This window comes from Pelodiscus sinensis, chromosome 21 (genome assembly GCF_049634645.1).
Source record: "Pelodiscus sinensis isolate JC-2024 chromosome 21, ASM4963464v1, whole genome shotgun sequence".
Lineage (NCBI taxonomy): Eukaryota > Metazoa > Chordata > Testudines > Trionychidae > Pelodiscus > Pelodiscus sinensis.
The window spans coordinates 5,144,089-5,165,777 of record NC_134731.1 but is presented as its reverse complement, the minus strand read 5'-3'; the positions used below and the strand labels follow the sequence as shown (position 1 = coordinate 5,165,777).

At 43.6% G+C, this 21,689-nt stretch overlaps 1 protein-coding gene and 2 long non-coding RNA genes across 4 annotated transcripts in view; 1 reads left to right on the top strand and 2 right to left on the bottom strand.

The window, feature by feature from the left end:
• Nucleotides 1–21,689, bottom strand: part of PPM1E (protein phosphatase, Mg2+/Mn2+ dependent 1E) — a 135,301-nt gene that overhangs the window by 98,976 nt on the left and 14,636 nt on the right. The window lies entirely within an intron of this gene.
• LOC142819242 (uncharacterized) lies at nt 4,232–12,881 on the top strand. 2 transcript variants are annotated; one of them, XR_012897044.1, is made up of 4 exons: nt 4,232–4,309; nt 9,857–9,994; nt 10,122–10,168; nt 12,750–12,881. It is a non-coding gene; the product is annotated as an uncharacterized LOC142819242 (long non-coding RNA). The 2 variants fall into 2 exon arrangements; XR_012897043.1 differs by lacking the exon at nt 9,857–9,994.
• LOC142819244 (uncharacterized) lies at nt 17,907–20,639 on the bottom strand. Its single transcript, XR_012897046.1, has 2 exons — nt 18,745–20,639; nt 17,907–18,101 (listed from the first exon to the last, which is right to left on the bottom strand). It is a non-coding gene; the product is annotated as an uncharacterized LOC142819244 (long non-coding RNA).

Here is a 21,689-nt window from a genome sequence, read left to right as displayed (position 1 = left end):
GGATTTGGAACGGCTGCCATATGAGGAGAGATTCATAAAACTGGGACTTTTCAGCTTAGCTAAGAGGAAACTAAGGGGGGGATATGATAGAGGTCTATAAAATCATGACCACTGTGGAGAAAGTAAATAAGGAAACATTATTTACTCCTTCCCATAACACAAGAACTAAGGGTCACTAAATGAAATTAATAGGTGGCAGATATAAAACAAACAAAACGGGGTAGGTATTTCTTCATACCACACAGTCAATCTGTTGAATTCCTTGGCAGAGGATTTTGAGAAAAGCAGAACTTTAATAGGGTTCAGAAAAGAACTAGATACATTCATGGAGGATATCAATGGCTATTAAGCAGGATGGATAGAAATGGTGTCTCTACTCTGTTTGACAGAAGCTGGGAATGGGCTACACTTGATATTTACCTGCTCTGTTCATTCCCTCTGGGGCACCTGACACTGGCCACTGTCGGAAGACAGGATACTTGGCTAGATGGACCTTTGATCTGACCCAGAATGGCCGATCTTATGTTCTTATTAACATTCAGCTCTTTTTATGTGTATTTTATAGAGCATTACAATGGGGAATTTCTGCTGGGAGAGTGTTGTGAAACTATTGTTTCCCCGCTAAACCCTCTCTACCAACAGCTACTCCTTGGTGCAATGGCCTGTTGTCAGTGTGTACCACAGCTTAGAATGGGTTCTTGTTAACCTCCTATATATCAAACTTCAGAACTGAGAGTGACCCTTCTAAGACACATGAGATCAAGAACAATGTGAGATTTGTTAATTTCAGGAAAATTAAATTTGAGCTATGTTCACATTTTTTTTTAATCACATAGCCATGAATTTTCTTAAATCAGCAAGTTAAGACTGAAAGCAAAGAAACCTAGAGTAGACACACTTTACATATAATGAGCCACGTTAAATGCCCTTTTCATCTGTAACTCTTGGATAGGAGTGAAATACAAAGTGGTGAAGTAGCTGAGTGGACACTTTGAATGATAAAGATCAAGGACAAATAATGTATTCAAATGATCTGTTCAACCTTTCAAAAACATGCATTCTTTTACTGAAACCTAACAGCAGAGCAATGCTTGACTGCTTATCAGAAAGATGTGTGTCTTGTACATGCACTCCAACTGTTCTTATTTGTTGATTCAATAAATCAGGCCCACTGATCCCTCTAGTAGAACCATTCTTTCATCTATTAGGATCTGCAATTATTCAAAGACATTTTGAAATAAGAAAATAAGCAACACCTTTGTGCAGATTAATATTTAGCCACAGGCATAATAAATCTTAAGCTCCTGTTACTGACAACCCAAAACCTTATGCAATAATAATGCTTGTTTCAAATAAAGTATAAATGTGCCTATTTTATAAATCCAAACACTGTTACACTGACATTTTGTAAGGAAAAATAGCTTTTTAGTAAACAGTTTAAGAACTTTGGAGGAAATTGGGTAAATAGATTGAACATGGTAAAGTATTACTGTACTGAGCCTGGTAGTAAAAGCTACCAACAAAATTTAAAAAAAAAATAAAAAAAACCCAGTACATAACTCTAATCATGAATAAAGCACTAACATTTTTTCATCAAAATGATTCAAGATAAATCTTTGATAAAGCAGTAACATATTTCACATGAAGTTAGTTCAGATGCTCACATAGCAATTTCTATTATCTCACATTACCAAATATATGAAGACAGCTCCAGCTTACATAATTATCATTATTAGAAGCAGGACACTGGATGGTTGAATAACTACACAGGCCTTTTTTGGTACTGCTATTAGAAGCTTGTCCCTTTCTGATAATATGTAAGCCAAGCGAGATGGCATTCTATCAAGAATTCCAGACTTTGAAGGATTATAGATAAGGCATACATTGACAGTTATATGTGGCTGGAATCCTGTGCTAGAGAAAGATAAGTAGTATGTACTCTTTGATAAATATTGTTAGAGCCACAGTCTCTGACATGAATTCTTTTACAATGCAACTACAGGCAGTCCCCGGGTTACATGGATCCGACTTACATCGGATCCCTACTTACAAACGGGGTGAGGCAACCCCGCACTAGCTGCTTCCCCCCAGCAGACCAGGGAGAAGTGAAGCTAGCACCCCCCCCCCCCCCCCCCAGCAGACCAGGGAGATGCGGAGTGGCTTTTCTCAGCAAACACCTCAGCTTGAGAATAAAGGACTGAGGGAAGTGAGGTGTGGGAGAATAAAACTGAGCTCTGGAGAAATGTTTGGCTAGAGTTTCCCCTACAATATGTACCAGTTCCGACTTACATACAAATTCAACTTAAGAACAAACCTACAGTCCCTGTCTTGTACGTAACCCGGGGACTGCCTGTATTAGTCATATGCTGTGGACCTCTTATATGCCATATGTTCCCAATTAAAGCAAAAGACAAAAAAATATTTTCCTGACTCACCTGGCTGAAATATACACACTATGCATTATACTCTAGATCCAAAAGAAGTTATGGGCAATGGGAATTGGAAGTTGTTAGAAAAGCATTCTGAGATCTAGATGCTTAATCTGGTGAGCATTAAGATGAAAATCTGTCTGTGGCTTTGTGCCAAGGAAATCAGGTTATATAGTGCACTGCAAATAGTTTTTTTTTTTTCATGTTAACTTGGTTTACAAATAAGCACTAATCCCTAAGGGTATGTCTACACTACCCCCCTAGTTCGAACTAGGGGGGTAATATAGTCATTCGGAGTTGCAAATGAAGCCCGGGATTTGAATTTCCCGGGCTTCATTTGCATGATGCCGGCCGGCGCCATTTTTAAATGCCGGTTAGTTCGGACCCCATACCGCGTGGCTACACGCGGCACGGACTAGCTAGTTCGGAACGAGGTGTACAGCTAGTTCGGAATAGGAAGCCTAATCCAAACTAGCTAGTCCGGCCGGCATCATGCAAATGAAGCCCGGGAAATTCAAATCCCGGGCTTCATTTGCAATTCCGAATGACTACATTACCCCCCTAGTTCGAACTAGGGGGGTAGTGTAGACATACCCTAACATTTCTCTGCAAACAAATGTATCTCTAAGGTACACCCAGGGGCGGATATAGGGAAGGGTGAGTGGGGTGGCCACCCCGGGTCCCACGCTTCAAGAAGCCCCACGCATGTGCCGTGGCACCACCGCGCATGCGCCATGGCAAAGGGGGGCCCCGCAAAATTGTGCTGCCCTGGGCCCTGCAAAATGGTCATCTGCCCCTGGGTACACTTGCAACAAAATGGAACTGCTGCTACTAGAAAATTGAGAATTGGTCTGATCTTACAATACTCAGATATAAAATGCGTTCATCAAGGCAAAAAAGTAGTTAGGTGCTCTTACTACAAGCTAGGAAGTCTTATGTGTGGGGATTTTACATGTGGCCCAACACACATCCTATTGCATTGAGCCAATTGTCTATTTCAAGCAGCAGTATTTGAGACCTATGTATGCTTACTAAGCAGATGGCTTAGTGTTTGTTTCAGAAAATAGACTCTCTGGAAGCACTGGTTCATAGGCATGCGCAGCACATTTCATTAGGGTAGGCACCCAAAGAATTTTTTTTTAATGTACTCTTCCACCCCATTAGCCACGCCTCTGGAGGTAACACTCTCGGTGCAATATGGACACATGACCAGAAGTAAAAGGTGTCATGTGACCCCCCCCCCCCCCCCAAGGACTTTTCCCACCATCCTCCTCCCAATAGGGATTAGTTTGGCCTCCACCAAACCCCCCCTCATCCAACTATCCTGCAATTGCATTACCCCAATGTGTGTGACATTAACTCTGGGGCGGAGATGCTAGGGAAAGCGTTCCCTCTTAAGAGTTTCCTCTCATGAGCAGAATAAATTTTGTGTTGTGCACCAGTACTGAGTTTGTGGCTTGTTTGGATGTGCCACTGTGGCACCCAAGTTATTAGCTAGCAGAAAGGAGACCAGCGGGAGCTAGTTAGGGCTAGAGAGGGCCCAGCTGGCAAAGACCCAGGACTGCAGGAGTGGCTGGTAGAAGCCAGCTGAACCCATTAGGGCGGGGAAAAGCCCAGCTGGCAAAGATCCAGGACTGCACGAGTGGCTGGGAGATGCCAGCTGGACCCATTAGGGCGAGTATGAGCACAGCTGGCATGTATATATAGAGAAGCCCAGGTTGCTCAGGAGAGAGGCCAGTGAGGGGCTGGCTGTGGAGGAAGCAGGAGCTCCCAGGAGGGAGACCCGCTGGGGCTAGCCAGCTAGAAGGCCAGCTAAGGCTACCCTGGTGAGGGGCTGGAGGAAAGGCCCGGGCTTGGAGACAGGTTACAGCCTGGCTTAGGTAAGCGGGGCCGCGGAGATAAGCCCAAATGCTTATGATGAGCAACCCATACAGACTGTATTCTGCCCTGAGATGGGCTATATGAAGACAGTCAGGGGGCACTGAGGTGCACTGGGGTGTGAACCTGACACCCACCCCCTCACCACCCTCTGCCCCTGTTCCTCTCATGCCCCTCTGTACCCTCACACATGCCTTGCTCCATCCCCTCCTTAATCATGCCCACTCCTTCTTTCAAGCCTTCTCCCAGCACCTCCCCTTCTCCCCTCTAGCCTCCCAAGTCCTTCCCCTCTCTTCTCCCAGCATTATCCTGTGTTCTCCCCCCCCCCCCCCCCACTGACCCCTCTCCTCCTGCTCTTTTCCTCATTGTCTCTACTTGGCCCCCTGGCATTTGTCTCTCTCCTCCACCCTGTCCCTTGTCGCCTTCCCCTTTCTTCTCCTGACTTGCCCCCCTCCCCTCAGCACAAGCCCCTTCCTCTCCAACCCTTTCCCCCTATTTTTCCCTCCTCCTCCAGCAGCTGCCAGTCCTGACTTTCACCCTTCTGGTGCTCTCCCAACTCCAGTGGTCTCCAACCTTTTTACACCCAAGATCACTTTTTAAATGACAGACCAAGCCAAGATCTACCACCCTGCCTCTTCCTTGAAGCCCCACCCTCTCCATTCTCCTCCTCTCCATCACTTGCTATCCCCAATCCTTATACTGCTGCTTTTTTTTTGTTCCCCAATTCTTCTGTAGGAAGAGGTTTTTCAAATATTTGGCCTGTCTAGACTGGACCAAATGTCAGAAAGACCCCTTCTTTTGGAAGCCCCCTTATTCCTCGTGGAAAGAGGAATATAGGGGTGACCAAAAGATCATGTTTACTCTTCCACTAAAAAAAGCGGAAGAACAAATGCATCCCTGGATGCAGAAGAGTTTTTCTGGGATATCTCCAGAATCCTGAAAAACTCCTGCAGTCTAGCCATACCCTTGCTGGGTTGAGGACAGGATGTGTAGACCCTAGGATGGGAATGAGTAGGAATAAGATCCTCCGGAAAAGGGCTTTTTTTCCGGAGGATCGGGGCCAGTGTAGACGCTCTTTTTCGGCTTTTTTAAAAGCCGGAAAAAAGCGGTGGACATTTTTATTTAAATGCCACGGGGGATATTTAAATCCCCCGCGGATTTCCCTATTACGGCTTCTGAAATTAACATGCCCCTTCCGGAAAAGGGGCCAGTGTAGACGTAGCCAAGGAGTTTAGATCTTTATAATGTGGTTATTGGGAGGGTTGAATGGAGAGGTCGCATTCAGTATGAAAGGGGCTCAGACTACTATCTACCTTTGAGCCAGAAAATCATGAAGTCAAATTCCACAGCAGGACTTGATCATTTACTTAGCCTGAACTAGTAGGATACCACATAGTTAGCAGGCCCATCTTTGAGGTCCCTTCTGCCCACTTCTGATATCATTTGTTAATACAATAATCCTTTTGCTTGTGTTCTATTTGTAATGAAGATCTCAGATAAAACTGCTCTCAAATTTCATTAAGAGCCTCTATGTTATTATAGCTTATTACATTACCATCTTCCAAAGCTCAGTGGGTGGTCTCTAAAGATGTATGCAGTCAGGAATCCCAGATTCCTACAATCCTGTCATGACTGTCTGTATCCACCCCCGCACTGTTTCCAATTTCCCTTCTTTGCAGACAGCTGCTTTGAAAAATAATTCCCTTATTAGCTGTCACATTAAGCTTTTGGGAGCCAGCCCCTCTGTTGCAGTTTTGAATCCTGATCTAATCTGGCTATCAGGTCCACTAACAGAACATGAGCACAGTCCACAGCAACTGTCTCTTTAGATTGACTTGACAATTTGTAATTTTCATACTTAATAGTGATCAATAAGGCTTGAATCAAAGAAGAGATTGCTCACCTTGTGCAGTAACTGGAATTCTTTGAGATGTATGTCCCTATGAGTGCTCCACTTCAGATGCACATGTGCCTTATGCACCTTTTATTTTCCATATCAATGCTTGTTCACCCCGCACATGCATTCCATATATCCATGTGCTCAGTGCCAAGGATCTATAAAGCTGCATGAGCAAACTGCCCTAGATTCCTTATCTACCCCAGAGTCATGCAAAATTAAAATCTGAAGAAGCAGAGAAGTAAGGGGAGCACCCACAATCTGAAAACATACATCTCAAAGAACTCCATATCCTGCACAAGTAGTTTTCTAGTATTTCTATGAGTCCTCTGCTCCAGGTTACTTCGAAGCTGTATTTGCCAAAAAAGGAAGGGGTTTTGGAGTCAATTGTAACAACAAAAACAGAACTGCATTGCCAACCACAGTACCTGTTCTAGAAGAGTGAACCAAGACACAATGTTTGGAGAAGATATGTAGTAAGTTCCAAGTTGCAGCTGTGCAATTTCAGTAAATGGAATATTTTGCAATAATACCATAGGGTTTGACTGTGAACCTGCAGAATGGATGAGTGCTCTAGGAGGAGGCTGGATACAGACAACATCGTAACAAGAGATAATACAAGACAGCTCCACCTTAAGAGTCTGAGTGGAAACAATGGATCCTTTGGATTTTTCCACAAATGAAACTGCCTGAGACTTTCAAAATGTATTCATTATGTTCAGACAGAAGGCTAACATCCTTCTGACATCCAGAGTATGGAGGGTCACTTTCTCCCTGGCCCGATGAGGCATCAAGAAAAAAAACCTGAACGCAGAATAGTCTGGTTAATATGGAGTTCAGAGGATACGTTGGGTAGAAATTCACCGGTTGGTTAAACTGAACACTTTCTCCTGAAAAATACTATAAAGGGTTTTTTTTTGTTTTCTAAAACATCTGCCATTAAAGCCACCATTTCTCTGACTCTACAAGCAGAGGTAACGGCCACCAAGAGGGACAAGGAAACAACAGGTTGCCAGTGATTCAAAGGGAGGCTTCATAAAACAATTAAGGGCTAGATTTAACTCTCACATGAGGTGGACTGTTTAATCTATGGGATAAAATTAACCAACTTCTTGATGAATCTTGTCATCACAAGCTGAGGAGAATCTCCCTGCAGGTGAAAAAGCTGTGGCAGCTGCCAAGTGGGCCATGATGGAACTAATGAAAAAAACTGACTTTTTTAATTCCGATAGTTAATGAAGAAATAGATGAGTGGAAAGAGTGAACAAGTAGAAACTGACACGAAACATGCCAGTAACAGAATCTCTTCATTTTTGAAAGTGTGTGTTGTGTGTACATATCCTCCTGCTGTTTAAAACTGTCGATTGTATTTCTGTCAATCATGAAATTTCTTTCTGTGAGAATCAATGAGGAACCATGCTCTGAGTGGAAGAATGATCAGGTGGGAATAAAGAGTCAATTTGGAGTGGGAATGGCCAGAAGCAAGTGAGACCAGATATAGGTACCAAATTCATCTCATCCATGTCAGTACCACTAAAATGATTCTGGATCTATCTTGTTTGATCTTAATCCTCAGTGTTGACCAATGGCATCAGAAGATATACACAGAGAAGGCCCTTTGTCTGCAAACTGAGGAATGCCTCTCCTAGAGAAAGAGGAGGCAGTTCTCCTATACAGAATATTTTGTGTTTCCTGTTGACAATGGTGACAAAGTAATTAAATTCTGGAAACCCCCAGATCAGAAAGATACCTTTGAGAATCCCCAAGTCCAACTCAACTGTCTTCTGAGATCATCAGCCTTCATTTTGTATACCTGGAAAGTAGGAGGCTGAGATTAGTACCTGATTGGTTACACACCAATTGCACAGCTTTATTGTTTCAGTACAAAGGGAATGCTGTGCCCTGACGACTGATGTAGAATTTATTGGACTATGTTATTTGTCATGACCTTGTTGGATTGGCCCTTGATAATGGAAGGAGATCAATGCAGGCATTCCTGACTGCTCTCAGTTTCAGGAGATTAATGTGAAGGTGGCACTCTTGGGCAGAACATTTTACCTTAAATAGTATATGTCCCTAGGCATGTTCCCCATCCAAGGAAGAATGCATCCAATGTTACAATGAAGGTAAGAGGAGGCTGGGTGAATGGGATTCCTCATGGACTTTGGAAAAAGGATGTAAAATCCCGTTTATTTGGTTAACTGGCTAAACGTGAAGCTTAACTGGTTAACCAATTAAGTTGGGCTGGAGCAACCCCCCTAGTCCCGTCAGAGACAGGCTGGAGTGGTTCCCTGACTGTGGCCCCTCACGCCTGCCACTGACAGAGGAAGCTCAGGATGGCCAGAGTAGCCCCTGTCTGCAACAGGCCCCCCAGGGCTGGAGCAGACCCCTGTCCACAGTGAGCAGGGAGCTGCTCCAGCCTCCGCCAGTTAACCTTTTACATCCCTACTTCGGAAGGGTCCTTCTAACAACTGAATGAGTCCAGTCCCCAGAAAGGGACAGACACTAGCTTGTCTAGGCTGTTTGGAATATAGACTGTTCTGAACCATCCCTGGAAGCAGCAAAGATGTGACATGGCTTGCTGCATTATGAAACTTCAAGCTGCCATATGTTGTAGCAGTTGAAGATAACTTCTTGCCAAAATCTGGGGGCTTATTTGGACCTTAGAAATTAGATTTGTTAGAGTTGTAAACTTGTCCACGGCAAAGTAAGCTCTGGCTGTCATGTCAATCAGAGAAGCCTCTATGAACTCTGCTTACTGTCCTGGGATAAAAGTAGACATTTCTAAGTGGAGTCACTATTTGTACAGTAGAGAGAACTTCATAGTGTGACTGGCCTTTGACAGCCAAATGTCAAGATAGGAGAATATGATAGTAGAAGTGGTCCTAGTCAACTGTAAAACATGGAAATGTCTTGTGACAGTATAAACTGCAATGTGACAATGCGTGTTCTGAAGGTTAAGGGCCACAAACCCTGTAATCCAGGGATGGGCAATAATTTATGCTGGGGGCCACTTCAAAATTTTTTGAAGTAGCTCCAGGCCACCCAGGAAGGGATGGGACCTAAACAGGAAGGGGCAGGGCTACCCACCCGCAGACTATGATTGGTCTGGGGGGCCCCTTTGCCCCCCTTCTCACTAGGCACCCATGCCCTGGAAGAGGCTTTGCGTGCTCCCCCGCCCCCAGGCCAATTAAGCAGCTGTGCGCTGCTTGCAGGATGGGGGCACAGCGAAGAAGGCTTCAGGCACTCCCCTGCCCCCAGACTCTAATTGGCCAGGGGGTGAGGAAGCAGAAGGGCCTCCGTGGGCCGGATCCATCCACGTGGCGGGCTGGATTCTGCCCATGAAGGCCCTTTTGCCCACCCCTGCTGTAATCTAATGATGGAGTTATACTTCAGAGAGTCACCATACTGAACATCTGTGATGTAACACAAAGATGTTTAGGAGTCTGAGATGTAACATTGCGCTGGATACAACCATTTCTATGGCCCTAGGCATAAATAAGCCTTCCTGTAGCAGCAAATTATCAAGAGATGAGTCCCTAAAAGACTCACATAGAAGGCATGGAGGATGGAGGTGAAGTGAACAGAATAACCTGATGTTGTGACCTTAAAAACTCACTTGTCCAACATGACATCATATGCTCCTCTGCAGATCAGTGTTCAATAGGATAGAAGGGGTGTCATGATACAGCTGAAGACTCATGAAGTGGGAATGTTCTGGACCCTTAACCAAAACTTCAAAATTGATAGCAGAATGAAAAGGACAGCAAGGGTTGTGGAAGCAACTGTGGTAGGTGTTCCCAGATTTTGGAATTTCAGATTATTCTTGTTGGTTCAGAAGGCTTATGGTAAGTATAGAATTGAACTGGATAAGCACTCTCTACTATTTGTGATCTGAAATTTTCTTTTGTTCACAGGCACATATATGCTGAGAGACCTGAGAGTGGCCCTGGAATTTTTCAAAGTATGTATCCTTGGTGGACTCAGAGAAGAGTTCAAGTCCATCAAAAGATATATGGTGATTTGGATCACCCCAGGAAATAGGGTTGCCAGATGGTTTAACCAAAAATACCAAACACTTCCCCCACCCCCAAAAAAACCACTGTTGAGGAAAAGAAAAGGTGGGAGACCAAAGTTGTTGAGAAAAAAAAAAAAGGACCCCAACAGTTATGAAGCAAATAAAATAAAATAAAATAAAAAAACAGCATGGCCCCGTTAAGGCCTTTGGGGTTTTTTTTTGGGCTGGTGGCCGTTTTGTTTTCTTACTTTGTGCGAGAAGAGAGCTCCCCTGCAGAATCAAGTAAGTGAGGAGGAGCGGGGGTTGGGGTGGGGGTTAAGGGAGGGTCCAGGAGGGGTCCTGGGCCCGGTTGCTGAGTGTGGTAGTGTTGCAGGTGTCTGGTATTTTCGCTTCTTGACAGGGAAAAAAAAAAATCAGAAAATACCAGACATTTTAGGTGTCTGATATTTTCTGATTTTTTTTTTGTTTTTACTGGACAGGAGGTGAAAATACTGGACTGTCCAGGTCAATACTGGACACCTGGCAACCCTACAGGAAACTAAGACAGCTCAGCTATAGCCAGGATTACTAGTATACAAAATACAAATTACTAGTATACAAAATGAATTACTAGAGGACTTGCTCTTCTAGTCTGTAACCTAGTAACTTCATCTCTAATGGTCTGCTTTTAAATATCTGAGTAGGATGCTGATTGAACCTACTAGTCTTGATCAGGTTCCTGTTGCATTTTGGGCAATCGAGATCAATTGAACCCTGGAGCAAGCTTTTCCTTGTGGTTTTTTTTTTCTGCTTTAGTATGAAAAAATAAGTTGTCTCTTCCTTTTCGTTCTTCAGTTAACACTTTAAACTTACGTGTGCCATAATTAAAGCTGATTCAGCTCTTTATGTAAGAGTTTAAGTGGGAGGGAATTATGTCTCACACATAAAATGGGTGTTATGAATCCGGGTGTTCAAAAAAGTAACATCTTTTAAGCTTCAGAGTCCAATTTGTTTGTGCTCTGAATGTTTCTCTCACAACATAAAGTGCAGCTGAGCAGCATTTTCAAATACTGAAGCTTGACCAATATTTTTGTATTCCCTCCCTAGTTGCAGCCAAGATCACTCTGTCTCTACTAGTAATCCTGGCTATAGCTGTCTCGCAACCCAGCAGCACTCCAGCTGCTCTGCTGCAGGCATCCCTGATTCAGCCGCTGCTGAAACTGACCAGCAGCAGCTGAATCAGGGACTCCTGGGGCAGAGCTGGACTATCGGAAGGGGGGGCTATGAGGGGATCTGGGGTAGCATCCCCCCACCCCACCCCAGACCCGTCATAGCCCCCCCTTCTGATAATCCGGCACCCCCTGGGACCTAATATGCCGGATTATCGGAAGCTTACTGTACTTTTAAGTGAAGCTTGTCACACCTGGCTTTACTTAACAGAAATCTACCTAGAAACCCTACTTCAAAGATTTCACTCTGTTGCCAGCTTTCATTATTTGTTATGATTCCAGCTATATCTGATGTTTTACTTAGAGCCCCTTTCCCGGAAACAAGTGAATACTTTAAATTCTCTCTCTTCATTTAAAGAAAGTAAGGTTCTAGTTCACATCTTTGAGGATTAAAGCTAGAAAATCTGATCATAGTACACCCAGCAGGGTAAAAAAACTAGAAGATGAACACAAAATTTATTTTATTTTTTTAAAAATGCATAATTCTAAGGCAACCTGATGATGGGGGGGGGGGGGGGGGGGGGAGTGAAATCACAGATGAACTGGAGTTCATTTACAAGTTCAACGACATCAACCCTAGATTCTGTAATTTCTACTTCAATTCATCTAATGAATTGGGTTTTGCCCACAAAAGCTCATGGACTAATAGATTTGTTAGTCCTAAAGTGCCAAAGGATTGCTCATTGTTTTGGCTTCCTCTCTGAGACTTTTTGCCACTATAAAGACACTGTTTACACTTTGCTTTTTTTAATCTGTTATTGAAAGTTCACATAACCTGAGCAGTAAAATTATTAAAAGGCTATTCAAGCCAACAAAAGTCATCTGAGTTACAATTTGAATTCTATTTCTGCACAACTGTAAACCTAACAAGGACTTTACAAAAATCTACTAAACTTATTTCTGTCTTCCCACAAAACAGAAATGAATTTGACTGTTCCTAGTTTCTTAATTTATTCATTAGCCAAAAAAAATTCACTCTCAAAATCAACATAAACAGTCAGCTTTCCATTTACTGAGGATTACATTCATGTCTTGATATTCTAAACCATCTTTTTTTCTAACTTGCTCATGCTCATCTTTTACCACTTTTCTCCATTTCTTCATAATTTAGTGAGGTCTTTGATACCAGGGAGTAACTGGCCCTATATTTATTATCTGCGTCGCTAAGTTTCTCTAACTATATAGTTGTTTAAACTGCATGTTGATGCATTTTATTCCTGGATGGTCTTCTGGATCTTTTTTTCTTAAGTCATTCTTAATTTGATGTTAAATGTACTCAGGTCTGCTACCCTGTTTTACTCAGTCTTCCTTATTCACAGGACAGAAAAGTAAAGCCAGCTATTCTGCTTTCTCTAGTATTGAAAATGGAAACAAAAGTATTGTAATGAATTAATGTACTGCTGAAGCCCAGAAGTTTGCGTCACAGAACATGGCAGTTTATTCCTTGACTGGCAAGTAATAGATTTATGTATAATATTAAATTTCTAGAATTTGTATTCCTTACTCACCCATGACTTAGTTGAGTGTGCAAAGAATGCAGAATACAACCTATGTGGCCTTATCTACACTTGCATTTTTTTAAACGTACCAAGACTCAGAGTTATGCTGGTGGCATCAATAATGGAAGAGCTAATTTAGACAGACCTCTGCAATCACTTTTTTATCACATTGCCTATATCAGCTCTAAATCACATTACATGATATAGTAATTAAAACACTAGCAGACACCATACATTATTATTTTCATTAGTGGAGCTATGGGAAATTTAAAGAAAAATAAGTGTTGATTCAAGTTGTGAGTTACGCTTGAGAGCCCAGCTGCATATTTTAATAGTCAGTTTAGGTAGGTGTATTTTCCTAAGTCTGAAATGACTACACCGTTTCTGGTAAAACAACTTGTCTTATTGTTTTTCTATCCTTTCCTGCTTCTTGACTGCCTTAATGAGAACAATTTTACAATTCTAAAGAAGAATATTTCTCTAATAGTTTTCATCAATTTCTTTGTGTCTACTGTGTTTAGGAATCAATTCCTCAATTCTAGGCCTTTCCATGCTTAAATTCTCATACTACAAGACCCTGCCTTGAACTACACAATGTATCATGAAAGCATCAGAAAAACTCTCACACATTTTTTTCATCTGTGCTACTGGGTAGATAAGGTGTATATATTTACATGCACATATATACGTCAAATTATTATTTCCCCTAAGTGACCTTGCTGGTAATTACCTAATTTTAACAAGCCTTGTTTCCATGCTCTCCAGCCTATAAAATTCAGGTTTGTATTCCCATTTTAATAGGAATCTTTTAGAAAACAGGTTTCAATCTGCATATCCAGGTAACAACTAATTTAAACTCTTTTGGACAATGATCTTATCTATGTGCTACCTGGACACAGACATAACAAAATAGCACTCCTGTTTATACCACTGACAGCCTTGTGTTTGCTCTTATTGCTGGCAAGGCATTTGGGACGTTCTGTTCATGTTATCCGTGCCAGAGGGTAATCTGCCAAAGCTGTTGTTCTCCTCCAAGTATAAGGACTATATTCTTTGACTGAGGCCAGTAAGGGTCCTAAAACAGTGGTTCTCAACTAACAGAAAGCATACTCCTGGAGGTATGCAGAGGTCTTCTAGGGGGTATGTCAACTCACCTAGATGTTTGCCTAATTTTACAAAAGACTACACAGAAAGCAATAGTGAAGACAGTACAAACTAAAATTTCATACAATGATTGTTTATACTGCTCTATATACTATACACTAAAATGCAAGTACAATATTTAGTCTAATTGAGTTTAATTATATAGTAAAAATAAGCAATTTTTCAATAATAGTGTGCTGTGACTCTTTTGTATTTATGTCTGATTTTGTAAGCAAGCAGTTTAAGTGAGATGAAAGTTGGGGCTATGCAAGACAAATCAAACTCCTGAAAGGGATACAGTATTCTAGAAAGGCTGAGAGATACTGTTCTAAAATAATCGTAATGAACAGTTCTAAATTATGTTCTTCATAATCTACTGAAGTTTTTTATTTCTGGTTTAATCCATCCATTGGAAATTCCTTCCAGAAAGTATTCAACAACTCTTGATTTTGGTTACCTAGGCAGTGCAGCAGGCACAAACTTTTCCCAGTGTGGATGCTGTTGGGGAAAAAAGATACACACTTGTAGGATGGGAAAAATGAATGGTTGTAATCTGTTTCTCTCTGTTCCCCAGCAGCTTCCAGTGCAATGTGAATGCCTCACTGAAATGACACCCTGACAGTGCATCAACAGGGGGATAATGGGGATAGGTAAATATCAGAGCTACATATGACTGAAAAGTAATATGGTGACCTGGAAATCCAGAGATCTTGCCTCAGCCTAGCAACAGATCAAAGACATAGTAGCCACAATAGGACAGAACCAACATTTGATGCCTACAGCGAGTGGAAGGAGCCTACCATGAAACAATTAGAAAAGGTAAGCTTCCTTAAGTGTCTACACATTTCATATGTTCATTATACTGTCAAATAGGCATCCACTCCATTAAGGTAGGAGAGAAAGGAAAAAACAGGCAATCTCCTTTTTGAGGCTCTGTGGCTCTTCAGAGTTTGGAACCTCTGCCATTTATTGGTACTTTTGGGGTTTCACTGTATTTGTGAACACTATGGGTGCCATATGCTATGAATGCTTCCTTAACACATTCACCTTCCTTTCTGTGCATTCTCAACAGATGTTCTTCTGTCACATCTACCTCTGATAGGAATTCTTTGATTTTCAAACAAACTGACCAATGGAAAATTTTGGCATTCAAAGCAAACCTCTTAACATTTGAGAATCCTAGTGGCTAACTTTCTTCCAAATGTATTTGTCCAACTTCAACTTAGATAGGATACTGAAAATAAGAGAAACAAGAAGTAATTTCAAGTGCACAATGGAGTAAATATTTAGTTACAAAAACTACCCATTCTAGGAAGGGGATTTTTTTTTTTAAATTTAAGAGAATTGTTGCTACCAATGCCCCATATTCCAACTTGCCCCCTTTGACAAGGGAAAATGGGTTTGTTTCTGGGGGGAGGGGAGAATTGTCACCTGCATGTTCTGAACTGTGTATTACATTCTGAAAGAGAACCACATTTCAAAAAACGTAGAGGAATTTTGCAATGAAGAGGTTGCTAGGTCAAGCCTTCAGGTCCCCAAATAAATAAAAAGGCTACAAGAGCCTTTCCCAGCACCCAGATCTATAGCTGACTATAGTTAGCCACTATAATCTCCGTGGCTACTGCTATAGCGAACTAACCACACTCAACCAGCCAAATAACCACATTGTTCAAGCCAACTAGCCACACCCAACTGGCCAAATAGTCACATGTGGCTAGCGGCTAGCGTGTTGGACACCATGGCCCTACCAAATTTTGTTACCTTAACAGTGGAAGGTGGTGATGCCGTGAGAGCAGCAATTTCACTAACTCATCTCGCCAATGTGACTGCGATTATTAAAAACACCATCTTTGCTGCTAACAGGGAGAGTGCTGCTAACAGGGAGAGTGAGTATGTGGCCAAGGGCTCAAACAGTGGTCTAGTTAGTATGTTGAGCACAAGGTCCAGATCCCACGTGGGGGCTAAAGGTCTGTGTGGAGGGTTACGGTTATGGAGCCCTCTAAGAAACCTCTTAGTGATAGGATGTGCAAATAGCAAAAACCCATCATTTGGAGGGTGGAAAGCTGCCAGTGCAAGATGTACTCTGAGAAAGGAGAGTGATAGACCTTGATCTTACAGATGCATGATGTAATCCAGGAATTTACGAAGGGGAATGGCAGCTAGTTGAACACCGATGTTGAAGTGTTCAAACACTCTATCTTTTACTCTGAATCAGGATATTTCTCACTTGTTGTGAACATCTCTTCTCCATCTCTGAGAGCCAGAAAGAAACCACTCCATCAGGTGTAGCATTTCTGGCTGGGCGTGAAGAAGCTTGCCCGCATTCAGAGAGGAGGTCTTGATCACTCAGAAGCGGGTAAGGAGGTCAATGAGACACCCGATAAAGATAGGGAAACCAAGTGTGGCTGGCCCAGGCAGGGGTTATAAGGATGACTAGGACATAGTCTTCCTGGCGACTCTGATTATAAAAGGAATTTTTTTGTTTGTTCACGCACACTTACACTGAAAGAAAAGATTGCTGGGGCTTAACTCAGACCTAGTCAGTAGCATTCACTCCTCATTCATCAATTAACATTCATTCGAATGAGTGATTAGAATCGTGGTTTCCAACACACTATCAGAAGGAGGAATAGGATTACCCTTAACAGGAAGAGGAGCAATCCCTGGGGTTGCTCCAAATCCCAGTAGTTGTCTAGAACAACCCACGGATTAGTGTACTCAGTCATTGGTTGCTAGCAATCCTATTCCTTAGCAACCAATGCTAAGGTATGACATACAAACACGCGGTCCGGAGAACGCAGAAGTTCAGCGGATCACACTTTCTAGCTCACTCTCAAACCTTCCCAGTCCCTCCGGACAGGCGCTGGGTTCCTTCTCCACCAGCCCAAACTCTAGTAATTTGGCTCCCGATCTGGCTGGGGCTTATCCTCCAGTTCTGGGCTCGGGCACTTTGCTCTCGAACCGGCTGGGGCTTACGGAGGTTGCGCGCGGTTTTCTTCCCTGCTTTTCTGGTACCTCCTCGGGGATTCCACACACGGCTTAACTGTCCCTCTTTAGCTACGTCTTTCAGACGCACTCTTAGGGATCAGCCTTTACTTCCGAGATTCCGTGTGTGGCTTATACCGTACGGTCTTTGCTCCTTGTAGCACCTCTTAGTACCTTCACAATTGCCGGCAGGGATTTGCACTATGCGAGAGTTTGTACGTTAAGTACCTGCTGGGGGGCGTCCGCCAGGTCTTATAATGTTACGTGCAATGAGAGAGTGGGTCACCAGTTCGTGCTGCCTGCCGCCTTGCGTACTCGGCCGATCCCGAGCTTAACGTACGGCTCAATCATTCCCTGGTGATTTATCCAGTCTCTCCGTAACGAGCCCCTTCATTCTAACAGTACACAACTCTCTTGTGCTCGTCCCTCCCTCTTTCAGGCCTGCCTCATATACTTGGTTCACCCTCATCCAGGTATCTCATGCCTCAAATGGGAACGGAACCAGGATGTCTCTGAAGGAAACCAGAGACGTCAACCCCTAGACCTAATGAGGTGGTAAATTAAATATACTCACCTCTCTTGGGTTTCAGTCTCCAGCTCCCGATCAGCTCACAAGCCTGGATCCCGGACGAGTCCCCAATTTGTTGGAAATAAGCCAGGACCCTCTGGATGCAGGTGAAAACAAGCGGAGGATTTATTACACCAGCTGATCGAGTGACACGCAGGGGTTACCCTGGTGAACACTGGTTAATTAACACTATACAATAGGTTATATAGTCAGCAGGTGGACGGAGGAAAAATGATTTGATAGGTTTAGCTTCAAGACGAAATGAGCACATAAGCCAATAGAACCACTAAAGATTACATAATATCTCCGCCCATTGCAAAGTAACAACTTATTAATTAATACATATAGATGGTTATTGTTTAAACATGTCAGCAAAACAGTAATAACATTTAGTCTGCATTGATGATGATGATGTTTCTTATAGCAGGCGGGTATGGCCTTGAGTTGGTGCAGCACTGGGTTCTCAGGCTCATTATCTAGGAGTGAAGCAAGAAGCAAGACAGTTAAGCAAATGTATGAATGTTATCTTAAGCCAAATGTGTTAGGTTACTAACTGGAGTCCTGTCCGAGTGTCTTAGAATGTGGTTGCTATAGTGCCCAAGGTCATTCCACTGTCTGCAGCTCTTATCCTGACTGTGGTGTTCCCAGGCCTTAATCCTAGAATGGAGTTATGCTGTTTAGAGGCCTACTAGCACATTTAGGGCTGCCTCAGTTTACCCTACAGTGAGAATGTGTAATAGAGGCAAGCCTCCCATTTGATAAGGAGGGCATCTCCCAGGGAACCTGTCCCTGTCCCCATCCTGGAATAATATTGGGGACACTTGGCATTCTGGTATGTTGCAAAAAGATGTACCACTGGAAATCCCCAGAGATGAAACAGGGCATGCAGGACACATGTATGAATTTCCCATTCATGGTCTGTTGTGAAATGATGGCTTAGAGCATCTGCAGTTGTGTTGTTGGCCCTCAGGAGATATGATGCAACAAGATTGATATTGTTGTGGATACACCAATTCCATAGGTGTACAGCCTCCGCACAGAGGGATGGAGAGTGGGCACTACCTTGACAGTTGATGAGCCGCGAATGTGCTGGAAGAAATGTCTGCAATCATTGCTCACCGTGTGGAGCTCTAGGAGGTTAATATGCCACTGGGATTTGAGAGCTGACCATCTGCCCTGACCACAGTGATGCTGAATGTGTGCACCCCACCTGAGGAGGGAAGCATCTGTGGTGATTTGTGTAGAGAGTTGCATCTGTTGGAATGGAACACCCGCAAGGCGGTTCTTTGGACTGGTCCACCACTGTAAAGAGGTGTGAACCTTCATAGGGACAGTCACCTGCTTGTATAGGTGGTGCTTGGACAGGATGTAAACTGAGGACAGCCAGTGCTAGAGGCAGCAAAAGTACAAACATGCATAACAAATGACATATATTGTGGCAGCCATATGACCCGTGAATTGAAGACAAGTTAATACTGTCACAATAGGGCTGGACTTTATGATTGCAATAAGGCTATGAAGTCAATAAGCATTGACTGGGGAGATATGCTCCTATGAACTCTACAGATTGCATGAGATATAGGGTGGACTTTTGTTCATTTATGATGAGGCTGAAAGATTCAAAAAGCCTCTTGGTAAAAAGGATCATGTCCTGTGTCACTTGTTGAGATGGACCTCATACAAGACAGTCATTGAGGTAAGGAAAAATCATGATACCCTTGCAATGTAGATGTGCTGCCACAATGGCCAGTGTCTTTGAGAAGACTCTGGGGGCAGAAAAAAGTCTGAAAGGCAGGACTTGATACTGAAAGTGTTCCGAGGCAACCATAAAACAGAGGAAGCGCCTATGATCTGGGTGTGTGGCTACATGGAAATAAGTGTCTTGCAGGTTGAGGGCTGCAAACCAATCTCCTTTGTCTAGTGCCAGAATGATGAACATGAGCGTGATGATCTTGAACTGTTGTTTGCGGAGGTACTTGTTTAAACAATGCAGATTGAGGATGGATCTCTAACCCCCAGTTATCTTCTCAGTGAGAAACAAAATTGAGTAAAATTCCTGCACCGATATTGTTCAGGCACCCTCTCTATGGCACCTATGTATAGAAAATGATCCAGCTCTTGACATATAAGTGATTCATGACAGGGGTCCCTGAAGAGAAACAGGGAGGGTGGTGAGGTTGGGGGAACTGATATACGGGGAATGGAATATCTGTGTTTTATGATCTCTAGGACCCAGTGGTCCATAGTGACTGCTGCCCATTGGTTGTAAAAAAGGTGCAGACGATAATGGAAAGTTGCATGATCATGAGGCACTGGTGAAATGGAGCGGTCATGCAGACCCTCAACCAAGACCTCAAACCTGCTGCCTGGAACACTGCTGGTTGGATGCTCAGTTATTGGGGGCCCTCAGTGCTGGTTTCTTGCCATGGAACAAGTTTGTTCAAAGGGTCTCTGCTGTTGTCTGGAGTATGAGAAGTCTCTCTGCCTCTGGGTGGGTGTGTAACATCTCCTACGATGTGGTGTTCTGGACAATGCCCAGTGCCTACATAGAGACCATGATGACAGGTAATGAGGGTAGTAAGACCAGTCTGGATACCACGGGGGAAAGAGGGAGGGATATGAGAATACTGTGGTCAGTGCCCCTCATGGGGTGCAGTTGTTTTGACTGGGGAGGACATTTGGGAGGAGAACGCACTCCTGCAATCGTTGTCATATTCACTCTAGTGCGAAAAGACCGGTAATCTTGGTGAATGGGAAGACTTCGAGGCAGTTGATGAAGACCAAGAAGACTGTCTGTGGGAGACATCGTGCAGTGATCTCGAACATGGTCTCAACATCAACACTGGCAAGTCATGACTGTGCTTGACAGCGGAGCGGTAGCAAGTAGAGAAATGCACCTGTGGTGCCAATGAGCATGCTCCCGAAGGAGAGAGCACCAGTTCTGGGCTGCGAGAGCGAGGCAAGTGTCTGGGGGTATGTCTACACTACCACCCTAGTTCAAATTAGGGTGGTTAATGTAGTCAATCCAAGTTGCAAATGAAGCCCGGGATTTAAATATCCTGGGCTTCATTTGCATCTTGCCGGGCGCCGCCATTTTTAAATCCCCGGTAGTTCGGACTCCATGCCCTCGGCTACACGCGGCACGGAGTAGGTAGTTTGAATTAGGCTTTCCGAGGTGTAACGGTAGTTCGAATTAGAAAGCCTAATCTGAACTACCTACTCCGTGCCGCGTGTAGCCGCGGGCACGGAGTCCGAACTACTGGGGATTTAAAAATGGTGGCGCCCGGCAAGATGCAAATGAAGCCCGGGATATTTAAATCCCGGGCTTCATTTGCAACTTCGATTGACTACATTAACCACCCTAGTTCGAACTAGGGTGGTAGTGTAGACATACCCTTGTAGATTTCATCTGGGTCTTTGTCCATGCTGGTGTTTTGCCTAAAATCTGTGGTGAGAGTGGTGCCAATGTCTAGTCCAGTTCCCGGGCGTCTGACATCTTCGGTGCCGCTGGTGTCAGTGCTAGGGACTGTGGAGTTCGCGATTTGGGTTCCGCAACTGATGTGGCATGGGGGTGCTCGGTACTGGAGGTGCCTGGCTTATCCTCCATGCTGATTCTGGGAGGTAGGGAATGTGCTGGTGATATTTTCTTTTTCATGGGCGGCTTAGATGAAGTTGAACCTGCCCGTTTCCTTCCCTCGGGGGGTAGAAGGGTTCTCCTGCTGAGTACTCCCCTCCTGAACTGTTTGAGGCTCCAGAGCTTTATCAAACAGCAGCATCCTGAATCTAAGCTCTCTGTCTTTTTGGGCCCTGGCCATGAAGCTACAACAATGCACACATTTCTGTGGAACTTGTGCCTCGCCCAAGCAATGAATACATGACCTGTGGCCATCTGAGGCGGTCATAGGGTTGCGACATTTGTCACAATTTTTAAACCCAGTAGAGTCAGGCATTTGGTTAGACTGTTTGTCGTTTTTTTTTTTTTTTTTTTTTTTTTTTTTTTTTTTGCTTCACCTGCATGAGGCATTTGTGGTTTTTTAACAAGTAGAAGTAAAGAACAACAGGAA